The sequence below is a fragment of the Macaca thibetana genome, chromosome 5 (genome assembly GCF_024542745.1).
Source record: "Macaca thibetana thibetana isolate TM-01 chromosome 5, ASM2454274v1, whole genome shotgun sequence".
Lineage (NCBI taxonomy): Eukaryota > Metazoa > Chordata > Mammalia > Primates > Cercopithecidae > Macaca > Macaca thibetana.
Window position 1 is genome coordinate 171,633,138 of NC_065582.1, and position 20,151 is coordinate 171,653,288.

Sequence of the window (20,151 nt, forward strand, 5' to 3'; positions counted from 1 at the left end):
TGCTAACTTTGGACATTGTTCCTGTTTTCCTTGTTCCTCAAGATATAAAGTTAAGATGTTTATTTGAGTTAATTTTTTTCTTGTTTAATGTAGGCATTGATCAGAATAAAGTTTTCTATTAGTATTACTTTAGCTGCATTTCATGCATTTTGGTATATTTTGTTTTTATTTCCATTTGTCTTGAGATATTTTAAAAATTCTCTTTTGAGTTCCTCTTTGACCCAGTGGTTGCTTACGGGAGAGTTGTTTAGTTTCCATGTATTTGTGAATTTCCCATTTTCTTTTTCTTTTTTTCTTTTTTTTTGCTATAGTGTACTAAAAGTCTTTATTGATAAACTGCATATGTTTTGAAAGTATAATACAATAAATTTATAGCAAATAAAATGTAAATTTTTCACTTATAAGATTGTATTAGTTCATTTTCACACTGCTGATAAAGATATACCTGAGACTGGGCAATTTACAAAAGAAAGAGGTTTAATGGACTTACAGTTCTATGTGGCTGGGAAGGCCCCACAAATATGGTGGAAGGGGAAAGGCAAGTCACATGGCAGCAGAAAAGAGAAGAGAGCTTGTGCAAAAAAATTCCCCTTGTTAAAATCATCAGATCTGTCAAGACTTATTCACTATCACAAGAATAGCACAAAAAAGTCCTGCCCCCATGATTCAATTATCTCCCATCAGGTTCCTCCCACATGTGGGAATTATGAGAGCTATAACTCAAAATGAGATTTGGGCAGGAACACAGCCAAACCATATCATTCCACTCTTGACCCCTCCAAATCTCATGTTCTCACATTTCAGAACCAATCTTGCCTTCCCGACAGTCCCCCAAAGCCTTGACTCATTTCAGCATTAGCTCAACAGTCCACAGTCAAACATCTCATAAGTCCCCTCCACCTATGAGCCTGTAAAATCAGAAGCAAGTTAGTTACTTCCTAGATACGATGCAGGTACAGCCACTGGGTAAATACACCCATTCCAAATGAGAGAAATTGGCCAAAACAAAGGGGCTATGGGCCCCATGCAAGTCCAAAATCCAGCAGGGCAGTGAAATCTTAAAAGTTCCAAAATGATCTCCTTTGACTCCATGTCTCACATCCAGGTCACACTGGTGCGAGAGGTGGATTCCCATGGTCTTAGGCAGCTCTGCAACCTGTGGCTTTGCAGAGTACAGTCTCCCTTCCAGCTGCTTTCATGGGCTGGCATTGAGTGCCTGTGTCTTTTCCAGGTGCACAGTGCAAACTGTCCATTGCTCTACAATTCTGGGGTCTGGAAGACAGTGGCCCTCTTCTCACTGCTCCGCTAGCTAGCCCCCAAGTGGGGACTCTATGTGGGGGGTCTACATTTCCCTTCTGCACTGCCCTAACAGAGGTTCTCCATGAGCACCCTGCCCCTGCAGCAAACTTCTGCCTGGACATCCAAATGTTTCCATACGTCCTCTAAAATCTAGTTACAGGTTCCTAAACCTCAATTCTTGACTTCTGTGCACCTGCAGGCTCAGTATCATGTGGAAGCTGCCAAGGTTTTGGGCTTACACCCTCTGAAGCCATGGCCCAAGCTGGACCTTGGAACCTTTTAGTTACAGCTGGAGCAGCTGGAATGCAGGACATCAAGTCCCTAGACTGCACACAGCAGAGGGACCCTGGGCTTGGCCCATGAAACCATTTTTTTCCTCCTAGGCCTCATGGTCTGTGATGGGAGGGGCAGCCACAGAGACCTCTGACATGTCCTGGAGACATTTTACCCATTGTCTTGGTGATTAATATGTGGCTTCTCATTACTTATGTAAATTTCTGCAGCTGACTTGAATTTCTCCTCAGAAAGTGGGATTTTCTTTTCTATCAAATTGTCAGGCTGAAAATTTTCTGAACTTTCATGCTCTGCTTCCCTTTTAAAACTGAATTCCTTTAGCAGCACCCAATTCATCTCTTGAATGCTTTGCTGCTTAGAAATTTATTCCACCAGATACCCTAAATCATCTCTCTCAAGTTCAAAGTTCCACAAATCTCTAGGGCAGGGGCAAATTGCTACCAGCGTTTGCTAAAACATAATAAGAGTCACCTTTGCTCCAGTTCCCAACAAGTTTCTCATCTGTATCTGAGACCACCTCAGCCTGGATTTCATTGTCCATGTCATTATCAGCATTTTGGTCAAAACCATTCAACAAGTCTCTAGGGAGTTCCAGACTTTTCCGCATTTTTCTGTCTTCTGAGCACTGCAAACTGTTCCAAGGTCTGGCTGTTACCCAGTACCAAAGTTGCTTCCACATTTTCAGGTATCTTTATAGCAGTACCCCACTCTACTGGTACCCATTTACCATATTAGTTCATTTTCACACTGCTGATAAAGACATACCTGAGACTGGGCAATTTACAAAAAAAAAAGAGTTTGAATGGACTCACAGTTCCACATGACTGGGGAGGCCTCACTTTCATGGCAGAAGGTAAAAAGCACATCTCACATGGCAGAAGACAAGACAAGAGAGCTTGTGCAGAGAAACTCCCATTTTTAAAACTATCGTATCTCTTGAGACTTATTCACTATCATGAGAATAGCATGGGAAAACCCATGATTCAATTATCTCCCACGATGTCCCTCTCACAACATGGGGAAATTATGGGAGCTGCAATTCAAGATGAGATTTGGGTGGAGACACAGACAAACCATACCAAAGATTAACATATAAATGATATTTAAAAGCATTGTCTTGAGAAATGTTGTTTGATAGTGTTTCAACTTGAGGAAGATATGAAGCTTTTAAGTACAGCATTTCTTTCACCACTAATGAGAGATAATCCAAACTTTCTGTGAAGAGAAGGTAAATCTCACATTTCTTGTTGTGTTCCAGGATCTCCAATATTCATTAAATGTGAAAGAATCAACCATGAAAGAGGTAACTGCTGTGTCTAGCATGTGAAAGTAAAGGAACTGCAGCTCAGGGAGCAGCTCCCTTGGATCCACTGACCTCAAAGATCACCAGATAGAGTTGAGAGCAGTGGGTGGGTAAACACAGCCTGGCAGCTCAAGAGGCCTGAATGGATGGGAGGAAACAGTGCTACTTTAAGACCCAGGTTCATTCTCAGGGGAGGGACCAGCAAGCCTTGACTCTTGGCCTCTTGAAAAGTTTGGAAAAGCTCCTTGTAATGGGATGATTTTCATGAAAGAATCATTATCTTTAAAATGGCATTACTGCTCAAAGCTATTTACACATTAAATACAATTTCTATCAAACTACCAAAGTCATTTCTCATATAATGGAACAAAAAATGAGCCCAAGGAGCCCAAAAAATCCTAATCAAAAAGAAGAAAACCAGACGTATCACACCACCTGACTTCAAACTATACTATAAGGCTACAATAATCAAAACAGCATGGTACTGGTATAAGAACAGACACATAGACCAATGGAACAGAACAGTGAACCCAGAAATAAAGTCACACACCTACAACCATTTGATCTTCAACAAAGCCAACCAAAAAAGCAATAAGGAAAGGACTTCCTATTCAATAAATGATTCTGGGATAACTGACTAATCATATGCAGAAGAGTGAAACTGTACCCCTATCTTTTACCATATACAAAAATTAACTTAGAATGGATTAAAGATTTAAATGTAAGACCTCAAACTATAAAAATATTTGAAGAAAACCTAGGAAATACTCTTATTGACATTGGCCTTGGTGAAGAATTTTTGGCCACCTACCAAAAGTGATTGCAATAAAAATAAAAATTGACAGGTGGGATCAAATTAAGCTAAAAAGGTTCTTCATAGGGAAAGAAACTACCAACAGAGTAAAAGGAAAGAAAATGTTTGCAAACTATGCACCTGACAAAGTTCTAATACCCAGAATCTAGAAGAAACTTAAATCAACAAACTACATAATGAATAACCCTTTTAAAAAGTGGGCAAAGAACTTGAACAGACACTGCTGAAAAGAAAGTATACAAGGCAGCCAACAAACATATGAAAAAATGCTCATCACCACTAATCATCAGAGAAATGCATATAACAATTACTATGAGATACCATCTCACATCATTCAAAATGGCTACTAAATAAAAAACAAGAAATGAAAGAGATGATACCAGCAAGGCTGTGGAGAAAGGAGAATGCTTATTTACAGTTGGTGGAAATAAAAATTAGTTCAACTACTGTGGAGCGCAGTCTGGAGATTCCTCAAAGAACATAAACAGAGCTATCATTTGACTCAGCAATCACATTACTGGGTATATACCCAAAGGAAAAGAAATATTTCTACCAAAAAGACACATGCACTCGTATGCTCACTACAGCACTATTCAAAACAGCAAAGACATGGAATCAACCTAGGTATCCAACAACTGGATAAGGAAAATGTGGAACATATACACCATGGAATACTGTGCACCCTTAAAAAGGAATGAAATCATGTTCTTTGCAGCAACATGGATGCAACTGGAGGCCATTATCCTAAGGGAAATAATGCAGAAACAGAAAACCAAGTACTGCATATTCTCACTTATAAGTGGGAGCTAAACATTGAGTACACCTCCAGTTTTCTGTTATTGATTTCTGTTATTTATTGTTATTGATTTCTGGTTTCATTTGACTGTGGTCAGTAAAGATACTTGGAATAATTTCAATCTTTTTACATTTGTTAAAACTTGTTTCGTGATCTAATATATGATCTATTCTAGTGAATGTTCCAAGTCCACTTGAGAAGAATGTGTATCTTCTAGTGTAGGGTGGGAAGTTCTATATATATGTCTGCTAAGTTCGTATGGTCTATAATGTTGTTCAGGTCAGCCAATTCTTTATTGATATTATGATTGGATGTTCTATCTGTTATTTAAAGTGGGCTTTTGAAGTCCCCTGCTATTATTTTATTTATGTCAATTTCTCCTTTATATCTGTTAATATTTGCTTTACTTATTTAGATCCTCTGTTATTGGTTGCATATCTATTTATAATTGTTATATCTTCCTTTTAAATTGACCTGTTTATTATCATATAATGTCCTTCTTTGTCTCTAGAGACAGTTTTGTCTATGTATAGCCACCCCTACTTTCTTATGGTTACCATTTGCATGGAATATGTTTTTCTATCCCTTCACTTTCAACCTATGCATATCCTTTAATCTAAAGTGAGTCTCTTGTAGACATCATATTACTGGATCTTTTCTTATCCATTTAGCCACTCTATGCCTTTTGATTGATGAGTTTAATGCATTTACTTTTAAAGTAATTGTTAAGTGAGTTCTTACTATTATCATTTTACTGATTTGTTTTGTCTGTTTCACAGTTGTTTTGTTCTTCTTTTTCTATCCTTGTACTCTTCCTTTGTGATATGGTGTATTAAGCTTGAATTGCTGTAAATACCAAAGACTGGGTAATTTGTAAAGAAAAGAGGTGTAACTGCCTCATGATTCTGCAATCTTTATAGGAAGCATGGTGCTGGCATGCTTGTACAGCTTGGCTTCTACAGAGGCTTCAGGAAGTGTCTAATCATGGTGGAAGGTGAAGTGGGAGCAGGCACATCACATGGTTAAAGCAGGAGAGAGAGAGAGAGAAAGAGAGAGAGAGGAGATGCCACACACTTTTAAACAACCAGATCTTTTGAGAACTTACTGTCATGAAGGCAACACCAAGCCATAATGGATTCATCCCCCTGATCCAAACACCTCCCACAAGGCACCACCTTCAGCCACTGGGGATTACAATTCAACATGAGATTTGGGTGGGGACAAATATATAAACTATATCATATGGTAATGTTTGTAGTGATTTGCTTTGATTTTTTTCCCTTTATATTTATATAAAGAGATAAACTGATATAAGCTGATAAGCAACTTCAGCAAAGTCTCAGGATACAAAATCAATGTGCAAAAATCACAAGCATTCCTATACACCAATAATAGACAAACAGGGAACCAAACCATGAGTGAAATTCCATTCACAATTGCTTCAAAGAGAATAAAATACCTAGGAATCCAACTTAAAAGGGATGTGAAGGACCTCTTCAAGGAGAACTACAAAACACTGCTCAACAAAATAAAAGAGGACACAAACAAATGGAAGAACATTCCATGCTCATGGATAGGAAGAATCAATATTGTGAAAATGGCCATACTGCCCAAGGTAATTTATAGATTCAGTGCCATCCCCCTCAAGCTAACAATGACTTTCTTCACAGAATTGGAAAAAACTACTTTAAAGTTCATATGGAACCAAAAAAGAGGCTGCCTTGCCAAGACAATCCTAAGCCAAAAGATCAAAGCTGGAGGCATCATGCTACCTGACTTCAAACTATACTACAAGGCTACGGTAAACAAAACAGCAATGGTACTGGTACCAAAACAGAGATATAGACCAATGGAACAGAACAGAGCCCTCGGAAATAATGCCACACATCTACAACCATCTGATCTTTGACAAACCTGAAAAAAACAAGAAATGGGGAAAGGATTCCCTATTTAATAAATGGTGCTGGGAAAACTGGCTAGCCATATGTAGAAAGCTGAAACTGGATCCCTTCCTTACACCTTTTACAGAAATTAATTCAAGATGGATTAAAGACTTAAATATTAGACCTAAAACCATAAAAATCCTAGAAGAAAACCTAGGCAATACCATTCAGGCCATAGGAATGAGCAAGGACTTCATGACTAAAACACCAAAAGCAATGGCAACAAAAGCCAAAATTGACAAATGAGATCTAATTAAACTAAAGAGCTTCTGCACAGCAACAGAAACTACCATCAGAGTGAACAGGCAACCTACAGAAGGGGAGATTTTTACAATCTACCCATCTGACGAAGGGCTAATATCCAGAATCTACAAAGAACTTAAACAAATTTACAAGAAAAAATCAAACAATCCCATCAAGAAGTGGGCAAAGGATATGAACAGACACTTCTCAAAAGAAGACATTTATGCAGCCAACAGACACATGAAAAAATGCTCATCATCACTGGCCATCAGAGAAATGCAAATCAAAACCACAATGAGATACCATCTCACACCAGTTAGAATGGCAATCATTAAAAAGTCAGGAAACAACAGGTGCTGGAGAGGATGGAGAAATAGGAACAGTTTTACTCTGTTGGTGGGACTGTAAACTAGTTCAACCATTGTGGAAGACAGTGTGGTGATTCCTCAAGGATCTAGAACTAGAAATACCATTTGACCCAGCCATCCCATTCCTGGGCATATAACCCAAAGGATTATAAATTATGCTGCTATAAAGACACATGCAAACGTATGTTTATTGCAGCACTATTCACAATAGCAAACAGTTGGAACCAACCCAAATGTCCATCAATGATAGACTGGATTAAGAAAATGTGGCACATATACACCACGGAATACTATGCAGCCATAAAAAGAATGAGTTCATGTACTTTGTAGGCACATGGATGAAACTGGAAACCATCATTCTGAGCAAACTATCGCAAGGACAGAAAATCAAACACTGCATGTTCTCACTCATAGGTGGGAATTGAACAATGAGAACACCTGGACACAGGGTGGGGAATATCACACACCAGGGCCTGTCGTGGGGTAGGGAGAGGGGGGAGGGATAGCATTAGGAGATATATCTAATGTAAATTACGAGTTAATGGGTGCAGCACACCAACATGGCACATGTATACATATGTAACAAACCTGCGCATTGTGCACATGTACCCTAGAATTTAAAGTATAATATAAAAAAAGAAAAAATAAAAAGGGAAAAATAATAAAAAATTATTTTTATGAATTGTCAGGCAATTCACAGATCTCCATATTGTGGGGTTGTTTACTGGAATTTTTTTGACTTTTGTTGGTGATGTCATGTTTCCTTCTTGTGTATATCTCTTGCATGGGTGTCTACCTATTTGGAGGAGCAGTCACTTGTTCCAGTCTTTGGGGACTGAGTTTGATAGGAAAAATTTTTTACCTATAGCTGGTCACAAGGGCACTGGCTAGTTGGTCTGCAAAGTGGTGTTGGATCTGGCATCAGATCCAGGGATGTATAGGGATGCAGGTTCCAAGAGTGCATTGAGGCACTGGTTCTGAGGATGTATAGGGGTTCCAGTTTTGGGGCATGTAGCAGTGCTGGGTCTAGTGGGGATGTGGTAGCATTGCACCTGGAATGTATGCAGTGGGGCTGGGATCTGGTGTGCATGTGGAGGCACTGGATCCAGGGGCTGCTTGGTGGTGGTGCCAAGTCCAGAAGACAGGGGCAAGTATAGCTGCTCTGGATCCAGGATAGTATAGAAACAGGATTTCTGGGCCATTCCATCAGCTGGGGTCTGTGTTGGTGAAGACTGTGGGAGTCTTTGGCAGTGAGAACTGATGGGGGTTTTCTAATTTTATTTTCCCCCATAAAGAAAGGTCACATTCAAGGGGGTTTCTTTTGTTGCTGAATTGTACCAGCTAGGGGAAAAGGTGACACAGGTTAGGTACTTCCTACACTTTTATATGTGGCCATCTCAGTTTTAGTGCTTGACTGGGTTGCTGCAGCTTCTTAATTTTACTTTACAACTCTCCCAGAGCTATTTTTATCCATGAATGTTGTTATTGTTTATGTGGAGTATCTGTTTGGGCTGCTATAACAAAATACAGACACACCTCAGAGATATTGCAGGTTGTATTCCAGATCACTGCATTAAAGTGAATATTGCAAGAAAGTGAGTCACACAATGGTTATGGTTTTTTGGTGCATATGAAAGTTATGTTTGTGCCATACTGCAGTAAATTAAGCACAAAATAGCATTTTGTCTAAATAACAATATACATACCATCATTAAAAGATACTTTACTGACTGGGCACAGTAAAGTACTTTGGCTCATGCTTATAATCCCAGCACTTTGGAAGGCTGAGGTGGGAAGACTACTTGAGCCCAGGAGTTTGATTGCAGGCTGAAAAACACAGCAAAACCCCATCTCTACAAAAAAAAAAAAAAGAAAAAAAAAAAAGAAAAAAAAAGAAAATTACAAAAAATTAGCCAGGTGAGGTGGCACATGCCTGTAGTCCCAGCTGTTCAGGAGGCTGAGGTGGGAGGATCACCTGAGTCTGGGAGGTTGAGGCTGCAGTGAGCCATGATTATGCCCCTGCATTCCAGCTTGGGTGACAGAGACCCTGTTTCAAAAATAAAAAATATAAAATAAAAAAAACTCAAACAAACAAAAAATACTGTGTTGATAAAAATTGCTAACAGTCATCTATGCCTTCAGTGAGTCATAATCTTTTTGCTGGTAGAGGGCCTTGCCTCTGTGTTGATGGCTGCTGACTCATCAGGGTGGTGATTGCTGAAGGTTGGGGTGACACTGGAAACTTCTTAAAATAAGACAACAATAAAGTTTGTCCCATTAATTGACTTATTTCCACACAAGATTTCTCTGTAGCATACAATGCTGTTTGATAGCATTTTGCCCACAGTAAAACTTTTTCCAAAATTGGAGTCAGTCCTCTCAAACTCTGCTGCTGCTTTATCAACTAAACGTATATATAATATTTTACATTTTTGTTGTCATTTAAACAATATTTACAGAATCTTCACCAAAAGCAGATTCCATCTCAAGAAGCACTTTCTTTGTTCATTCATAAATGTACCTTCATTGAGATTGGGCACGTTCATGGTGGTATGACCATAGACTATAAGTGCAACTTCATATCCTTTTAAGTTTTATTATGAGATTGCAGCAATTCAGTCACATATTGAGGCTTCATTTTAAATTCTAGTTCTCCTGTTATTTCTGCCACATTTGCATATGCTTCTTCTGTCAAAGTCCTAAACCCCTCAAAGTCATCCATGAGAGTTGAAATAAACTTCTTCCAAATTTCTGCTAATGCTAATATTTAGACATCCTCCCATAAATCATGAATTTAAGGGCAGCTAGAATGGTGAATCCTTTCCAAGTTTTCAATTTACTTTGCCCAGATTCATCAGAGGAATCACAGTCTGTGGCAGCCATACCCTTACAAATGTACTTTTTAAACAATATTTGGGAGCCAAAATTGCTCCTTGATCCATGGGTAGCAGAATGGATTCTGTGTGAGCAGGTATAAAAACAACATTGCTATCTGGTGATATCAATGTTGTTTTTATACCTGCTCACACAGAATCCATTCAACAGAGTGAGACTCCTTCTCAAAAAAACAAACAAACAAAAAAACAAAAAACATTAATCTTCTTGTACATCTCCATCAGAGCCCTTAGGTGATCAGGTACATTGTCAATGTGTAGTAATATTTTGAAAAAAAAATTTTTCTTTTTCTAAGTAGTAGGTCTCAACAGTGGTTCTAAAATATTCAGTAAACTGTGATATAAATAGATGTGCTGAAATCCAAGCTTTGTTGTTTTATTTATAGAGCACATGCAGAGTAGATTTGGCATAATTCTTACTGGCCCTAGGACTTTCAGAATGGTAAATGAGCATTGGCTTCAACTTAAAGTCACTAGCTGCATTAGCCTCTAACAAGAGAGTCAGATTGTCCTTTAATTAAAGCTTTGAAATCAGGCATGACTTCTCCTGTCTAGCTATCAAAGTCTTAGATAGCATCTTCTTCTAATATAAGGCTGTTTTGTTAATATTAAATGTCTGTTGTTTAGTGTAGCCACCTTTGTAAATGTTCTTAGCTAGATTTTCTGGATAACTTGCTGCAATTTCTCCATCAGCAATTGCCATTTCACATTCCAATTTTGTTATGAAAATAACTTCTTTCCTTAAACCTCATGAACCAACCCTGCTACCTTACAATGTTTCTTCTACAGTTACTTCAGTCTTCAGAGAACTGAAGAGAGTTAGGACTTTGCTTTGGATTAGCCTTTGGCTTAAGGGAATGTTTTGGCTGGTTTGATCTTCTATTAAGATAACCAAAACTTTCTCCATATCAACAATAAGGCTGTCTCACTTTCTTATCTTTTGTGTTCATTGGAGTGCACTTTGAATTTCCTTCAAGAATTTTTCCTTTGTGTTTACAGCTTGAGGCTGTTTGGCATGGGCTTTGGCTTATCCTGGCTTTTGACATGCCTTCTTCACTAAGCTTAATTATTTCGATGTGTGACTTGGACACTTGAGGCTATGCTGGGTTATTAATTGGCCTAATTTCAGTATCATTGTGACTCAGGGAATAGAGACACTCAAGAGCGGAAAGCTAAATGAGGGAACTACTGGTCAGTGGAGCAGTCAGTGCACACGTAACATTTATCGATTAAGTTTACCATCGTATATGAGTATGATTTGTGCTGCTCTCAATCAATTGTAATGCTAACATCAAAGATCACTAATCACATATCACCATACAAATATAATAATAATGAAAAAGTTTGAAATATTGCCAGTATTACCAAAACGCAACATAGTGACATGAAGTAAGCATGTGCTGTTGGAAAAATGACATAAACTTGTTCGATGCAGGGTTGTTACAAACCTTCAATTTGTGGAAAAGGTAATATCTGCCAGGCTCAATAAAGCAAAGTGCAGTAAAACAGGTATACCTGTACTGTAAGCTGGGTGGCTTATAAACAACAGAAATTTAATTCCCACAGTTTTGGAGACTAGAAGTCTGATATCAGGTCTCAGCATGGCCCAGCCCCTGGTGAGGGTTGCCTTCTGGATGGCAGACTGCCTACTTTTTGTTGTGTCATCACACGGTAAATGAGATGAACTATCCATCTGGAATCTCTTTTATAAGGGCTCTAATACCAATATTGAGGCTCTGCCCTCATGACCTATTCTCTTCCTAAAGGCTCCACTTTCTAATACTATCACCTTGGGGGACACGATTTCAATGTATGAATTTGGTCTTGGGGGAGGTGGGCACGACACAAACATTCAGCTCAAAGAATGGTGGGATGAGGGCTGGAATTTCCTACTGTGCCATTTTGTTGTTGTCACTCCCTGAAATATTTATTAACAAATTGCTCTTAAACATTCAGGAAATGGCTACTCTCCCTATATATAAAATATAAAAATATTATCAAGCAGAACAACTTTGGGACTCAGATGAGGGAAGGAGCAGTTTATGACTAGGAGTCTTTGGGAAAGAAGGTTCTGTGAAAGATCACGTGGATTCAAGACTATCTTTGAAATATGCTGTTGGGACCTGAATATGAACTCTTTGACCTTCAAACAAATTCAGGATTCCTAGAGAGAAGGGATCTGTACTATAAAATAAGAAAAGGAAAGATTTAGGGAAAGAGTGGATACATTCAGCTTTGAATTTGTTGAGCTTGTGTTGTCTCTATGAAGACTGAGTGCACATTTTTAGTAAGCATATAGGAACATGCATCTAGTATTTAAGAGTGAGTTGGGGGTCAAACTACATATATAAAAATTTCTTCAAAAGAATCATATTTGATATTTTATGCATTTTACCTAGTTTGGGTCACTTAATTTATAACAGAAATCATTGATATTTTTTTCTTTCATGCCAGGTGTTTTAAGAGTTGTATATGCACCTTATCTCATTTAATCCTCAAATCAGTTACTTGAGGTTGCATTTTTTTACTAAACACATGTAAAAATTGAGACATAAAAGATTAAGTGTATTTATATCACAAACCACTTTACAGTGCTTATGGCATGACAGATACCCTATTAATCCCTCTACAAATATTAAGCTATTTAATCTTCATAAAATCTCTATGAGGTAGGTACCGCTAATTGTCTTTGAGTTATGGGTGAAGAAACTGTGTCCAGCATCCCACCGTTAAGTGGCTGAGCTGAGATTTGATCCCATACAGACCGAACCTTGAGTCCATTCTCTTAACCTCTGTTATGCAGTCTCTCTGAAGAACTTGCCTGAGTCCCAAAACTTTAAGTGGATGATGCAGGAGTCCATGTTGAGTCTGCCTCATTGTAAGACCATTGCATATACTCATTTTCTCCCCCAAATTAGTCCCCACTCTGGCCAAAAGGGACAGGGGCTGAATAAAAACAATTTCTTATGGAATGAGCTAGCATTTTTAGGTTTACATCCTCAACTCCTTGGTTCTAGCTACTTCACATCTCATTCTGTTACCTCTCAAATTCTTCCAAGGGAAACCACTAGCTCTATTTTCTGTTTATGTTTTTGTCAATTTCCTTCATTTTTGTCATGTAAATTTGGTTTCTCATAACCTTCATTGTCAGAACTACATTGAACTATAGCTTTCCTCCTCCATTTTTGAGAGAGCCTATGAATGACTTCTGGGTGACATGCCTCACAGCTTGACCTGGCTGCAAGAATCTCTATTTCATGAGGACAGTCTCCCTCCAAGATAATTTAGCCTGTCAGGCAGATCTAGGCAGCAGGAGCTGATAAGATTCCCGAGAGAGGATAATGCCCTTAAAGTGGAAGAGAGGTCAGTGAAAGAACTGTATTTTATTGGCCATTTAATTTGAGCATACACTATGCTACCTTATTCACATATATTTCATTATTTATAGCATCCTTATATAGTAGGTATTATTGAGATTCATAGAAACAAATTCCCAATGTTACTGTGGCTAGAACTGTGGGGAGTTAAGAGTCAAGCCCAGGTCTGTTCACTCAAAAGCCCATGCTTTCAATTGCACCAAAACGTCTATTGCAAAATGGGGTAAAATAAGACAAGACCGGGTATTTTAACTTAGGGAAACAATGAAAGGAGGCAAAGAGAACAATTAGAGATAAAAAAGAAAAACTTGCAAGTCTGTGTGGAAGTCAAAGGGGAGAGTTTCAAGAGAGAGAATTGTCAATAGTGCCAAATGTTACAAGTCTGAGTAGCTATGGACTGAGAAAAGGCCAGTGGGTTTGGTGACTGTGAAGATACCAGTTTCAGTGAAGGTTGGAGGTAGAAGCCAGGAGCTGCGGAGTAGAGTGATGGGAGAGAATGCAAACTACTTTTCAAAAGTTGCTGTGGGTAAAGGAAGGAAAGGAAAGACATTTTAAAGGAGAGATTTGAGGGAATTGCAGGTCAAGGAGAAGGAATGAGGACAGAAGTAGACAGACAAAGCTAGAAGAAAAAGGGAGGGATGGATGCAAGGACATGAGAAATGTGGGAAAATGTCAAGAGCTGAAAAAATGATTGTTTTAAGGAAAAGATGAAGAGGAGAAGATAATAAAAATGATAAGACATTTTGAAGTGAAAATAGACAAATGCTAAGACTATACATTGGATGACCTTGATTTCAAAAATGTTGGAAGCATCTGAAGAGAATAGTGTTGATAGTGGATTGAGGTTTAGAGAGCAGAGCAATTGGAAGATCTTCAAAAGGGGATAAGGAAGTGTTAGCCAGAGGTAAGTGAAAATATGTTGTGGCAGCAGTGATTTCCAGCTAAATTTGGCTAGGGTGGCATTTTCTATTGAGATTTTGTCTTAAAATATGCCTTAAAGATTGTTGTTGTCCCTAAACCCAAGAACCAGGTCACTATAGGCATGAGGGATAGAATCAGTCTGCAAGAGACAAAGAGATGTCCTAAGTTAAAAAAATTTAAAACAAGATGAAAGGACCTTTCACTGCTCTCAAGGAATTTGGCTTAGAATGGAGCATAGTCATCTAAATCAACAGTACAATGCCGTTTAGTAAGCTCTAGAGTAGAGAGATACAGTTGATCCTAAGTATTGTGGAATCTGTATTTCTGATTTCATCTACCTGCTAAAATTTATTTGTAATTACAAAAATCAATACTCATGGCACTTTTTATGGTCATTCATGAATATGCACAGAGCAATAACAAAATTTGAGTCACACAACATGCTTGTTCCCAGCAAAGGTAGAAAAAATTCCTGCTCTGTCTTCTTGTTTCAGCTCTTATAATGTGTCCTTATTGAGTTCTGCTTAATGCTACGTGGGTGGGTTTTTTTTTTTTTTTTTTTTTTAATTTTTGTACTTTTTGTGGTATGGCCCTCAAGCACAGTGCTAAAGTGTGCCAGTATTTCTTAGTACCAAAAGGCTGTGATGCATCTCACAGAGAAAATATGTGTGTTAGAGAAGTTTCAGTCAAGCATGAGTTATAGTGCTATTGGCCATGAGTATAGTGTTAATGAATAAACAAGTATTAGATTTTTTAAACAGAAACACACGTAAAACAAGGTTATGTTAACAGTCAGTTGACAAAAACGTAGCCAGAGATTTGCAGGTACATAACCCTTTCTTTCCTGCAAAAGCTATGCTAATTCAGCATTCACAGTGACTGTATAGAAAATAACAACTGCAAATGAGAATCAACTGTAAATACAAGAACACAAATTGCAATGAAAATAAAGATAAGAAATTGATCAATTCTTTTTGGAAAGGTTAAATGTCATAAAGGAGATACATTTTATAAAAGGTATCAAAAGTTTATGAGAGGCCAGGCACAGTGGCTCACCCTTGTAATCCCAGCACTTTGGGAGGCCGAAGCAGGCGAATCACTTGAGGTCAGGAGTTCAAGACCAGCCTGGACAACATGCTGAAACCTGGTCTCTACTAAAAGTCCAAAAATTAGCCAGGCATGGTGGTGCATCCCTGTAGTCTCAGCTACTTGGGAAGCTGAGGCAGGAGAATGACTTGAACCTGGGAGACAGAGGTTGCAGTGTGCTGAGATCGTGCCATTGCACTTCAGCCTGGGTGACAGAGTGAGACTCTGTTTCAAAAAAAAAAAAGAGTTTATGAGAAAAACTATGTTCAATCTGCTAAAGGCAGTAGAAGAAAGAGAAGTGACTAATATTTTAATATTCCATCTTTAAATCAAGCTGTTTGTCACACGAAATTTTTAAATTACAGCACAAAGTTGCATGACATTGAAAACATATGCGTTACTCAATTGCATGCAGGGTGTTAGCATTTTAGAGAGTTGTTGAGGTGCTATGGACTTGGAATAGCTATTCCTGCCCTGCTGACAGCTCAATGCCTGAGGGAGACTCTCATCTCAACCTCAGCAATCAGCCTTTCCAACACCACTTGCCTTTAACCCTGTTGGATCTGAACCATTGAGCCTCCACACAGTTTCTCTGAATTACTAAGACACCATCTGTAATGTGGCATTCCCCAGTAATTTTCACCTAGATTTCATAGGAAGCTATGGTCTTATGAATGAGAAAAGAATACCACCGTTATTAATACTAATGACTTTGTGTAGTGTTTGATGCTTTCCAAAACAGTTCACATCATAGCTACCATGAAGACAGTATGAATACTAATGCTTACACATGACTATCTGAGGCACAGTATGTTAAATGGCTTTCCCAGTGCACACAGATCATAGATAGGGTGGCTGAGACTCAAATTCAGGCCTTGTGACTCCAACGCTTATGTTATTCCTGATACTGCAGTGATTTTCTAGGTGGGTTCCAGGATACTCCTGATTTGCGCCGAGATGTCTCAACGTCTGTGTAGATAGTTGCGGTAGTCAGAAGTATTTACTTGTACATTCTCAATGGCCACTTTAACCAAATCAGCTGTTTTTATTTAGTTTTAATTTGTTAATGTATATGTTTACAAGATTATTTACTTCCATTGAATGAAATGTATAACACTTCATTTTAGGAAATGATTTTCTCTGCTTTCTGGAGTTTAAAACTCAGGAACTCACAGCACTGAAACATAGAGGGAGAATTAATATGAACTAAAAAATAAATAAATTATAGAATCACAAGACCTTTCATCTGGGAGAGCTTTCTTGGTGTTTTAGTTCAACCTCTTGATTTTGCTGATAAGAAAACTGAAAGCAGTAGAGGGGAGTTTCTCAAACTGGGCTATGAAAAGAAAAATTGTAATTCAAATAACTCGAGGAAGGGCTATTTGCTCTTTAAGGCAGTGGTCTAGCATAGAGGATAGGCCACAGTCTTGGAAGCCAAAAGATCCTGGGTTCAATTCCACCTTTGTTACCCACTATCTCTGTAGCCCTGGGCAAGTTACTCAACTTCACTGAGCTTCAGATTCTTTGTATATTAAAATGGGAACGGAAATATTAGTGGTTCTGGCTTAAGAGGGCCATTAAATCATGCATTTGTCATCCCAAATATGTCTGGAACTCCTTGAAAGATAGCTACAAAAATCACACAGATGGAGATCAAAACTTTAGCTTTATTATTCTTAAGGCTGAATTGAAGAAACGTGGTGTGAAAGTTTAACCACCTGGGTCCCTAAAATATTCTCACTGAATTCAATTTCTTTGCTAGTCCCAGGTGAAGCCTAAGAACAACTTGCTTCCCAGGAAGTGGCAAAGGGTTTTCCTGTAAACTTACCCAATTGAGGATCAGAGAGATAAGAGCTATTGCAAGAGGCTATTGCTGAGGGCAAGAAGCTACTGCTAAATTATTCCTCTCAATACCAGCCATTAGTGAAATCTGTCTTGCCTCCTTGGGAAAGAGGAAAGATCCATAAAGATCCTTTATGGATCTTTACATGAGGTGCTATATGTGAAGTCCTTGGTTGATACCCACTGCATTGTATGTTCTCGATATGAAGATAATACACAGAAGCAAGACTGTGAACTCAGACTCTTAGTCCATTACTCTTTCCTTTATGATGAAACAAATGGATATATTACACAGGGTTGGTCAGTTTTCAGTAGAGCTACATTTCCAGCCACACCACATTTTGTGTAGCATAAAACCTGGCAGCAACTCAAGGGCTGAGGTAGCTAACACGTACACAGTTCTTCCTTAACTAGTCTGCCAGATATGACCTGGAAATTCAGCGATAGTGTATGTGTGTGTGTGTGCAGCGGTAGTGTATGTGTGTGTGTGCACGCATATATGGCTGTGTGTGTGTGAGAGAGAGAGAGAGAGAGAGAATCTATTGAGAAAACAGTATAGCCCAGTAAAATAAGCATAAAAATATGTGGGAGCAATTTTTTAAGCCTCTGTTTCATACAGGGCACTGTGCTCAGAATATTATATACATTATCTTTAGTCTTCATAATAATACTGCAGTATGAGTATTATCCTTATTTTGCCAATAAGGAAACATTCAGAAATGAGATTTTAAAATTAGGTCTCACTTATTTCAAGGGCTTGCCCCTTTTACCATTGCATGTAATGTCTGTAATATCTGCTGCTATAATATCTCATCTTTTTCTTCTTTGAAGGGGAGTGTGTGGAGAGGGAACGACTGTTCTTTAGGATTAATAGAAAAACAGCAGCAAACTTAATAGAATGCTCAGGAGGGCAGAGATAGACCCTGGCTGCCAAACACAACTTTCAGAAAGAGTGGATTCTGGAAAGAATAACAGGCAACCCAGAGTTCCCACTGTAGGATGATTTATGTCATTTAGATAAAGAGAATTTAGTGCCCTAGACCACAAAGCATCTTCCTACTTAATGACTTAGTGAGGAAAAATAGGGCCAATTAGGAAATTACTTAGAACAAGTTTTCGAAGGAAAAGACACCAAAACTGCCATTACTGTCAGATTGGCGTGGCTCTGCCTTGATGGCTCTGCCTAGCAGCAACCAGAGCCCATCTCTGTCTCCATGCTGTCTGATATGGTTTGGCTGTGTCTTCACCCAAATCTCATTTTGAATTGTAATCTCCATAATCCCCAAGTGTCTAGGGAGAGACCTGGTGGGAGGGGATTGGATCATGGGGGCGATATCCTCCATGCTATTCTCATGATAGCGAGTGAGTTGTCAGGAGATCTGATGATTTTATAAGGTGTTCTTTCCACTTTGCTCCTTCCTCTCTTTCTTGCCACCATGTGAGAAGGTCCAAGCTTTCTTCCTCTTCACCTTCGGCCATGATGGTAAGTTTCCTGAGGCCTCCCCAGCCATGAGGAACTGTGAGTCAATTAAACTTCCTTTGTTTATAGATAACCCAGTCTCTGGGTAAGCCATCCACTAAGCCATCAAGGCAGAACTGTGCCAATCTGGCAGCAGTGGCAATTTTAATACCTTTTCTTTTGAAGACTTAGTTCTAGTAATTTCCTAATTGGCCCTATTTTTCCTCACTAAGTCGTTAAATAGGGAGATGCTTTGTGGTCTAGGGCACTAGATTCCCTTTATCTAAATGACAGAAGTCATCCTACAGTGGGAACTCTGTATTTCTTTATAGCAGTGTGAAAATGGACTAATACACTATCACCGTTTGGCTTTGATGTGGGATTCTTTCTATTGTCAGTCCATTTTCATCTAAGTTTTGTAGTGACTTGCTTTCAAACTAAGCCATCTTAAATAGGGTGCAGACCTTCTTTTCTCCCTTCCAAGCCCCTTTTCCATTCATCCTGGTATAGGCTAGAATTAGATTGTCAGAGCCCTCAGACAGAGAGAGCATGTCATGGCAGACATAGAGAAAGGGTTTAAATCTGGGTCCAAACTGAGGTCACCAAACATCAAGCAACATTCTCCTCTTGGCAAGACACATTTCAAACTTCTTTCTTTTAAAAGCAGACTTTTAATAAGCCCTATTAAGAAAGTAACATGTCAGTGGGGTGCGGTGGCTCACGCCTGTAATTGCATCACTTTGGGAGGTCAAGGCAGGCAGATCACAAGGTCAGGAGATCGAGGCCATCCTGGCCAGTTTGGTGAAACCCTGTCTCTACTAAAAATACAAAAAAAAAAAAAAAAAAAAAAAAAAAAAAATTAGCTGGGCGTGGTGGCATGTGCCTGTAATCCCAGCTACTCAGGAGGCTGAGGCAGGAGAATCGCTTGAACCCGGGAAGCATTTGCAGTTGCAATGAGCTTAGATGGCGCCACTGCACTCCAGCCTGGTGACCTAGTGAGACTCCATCTAAAAAAAGAAAAGAAAAGAAAAGAAAAGAAAAAAGTAACATCTCCATGCCATGTTGATAAATAGAAGCACTGATACAGCCCAGTTCCTGGGTACCCATAGGTATGAGTGGTCAGTAGGTGTATATGCTTTTAAATATATTTCCTAAGAGCCATTAAATGTAAAACTCAAATGATGGCTGCAGCCTCTTTACTCATGAATAATGCCAAACCACATTCCACAGTCTCTCAGCACCCCTTAAGAGAATGGTATGAACTCTAGACATCTGGCCAGATGGCACTCTGTCTTCCATTCCAACTGCCAGTTATTTCTTTTCTTGCCCCAAGACTGCTATGCCCCTGACACACGAGAAAAATAGTTTTATTTAGAACTAGGAGGAGGGATTCCTCTCCCTGTTGCTAATTAGGGGCCTACTGGGAACAAATTCAAGTTTAGGGGGAGGAAAGAGGTTTGAGAAGAAACCACTTTTCCAGCTGTTGTGTGAGACAGGCCAGGCCATGATGTC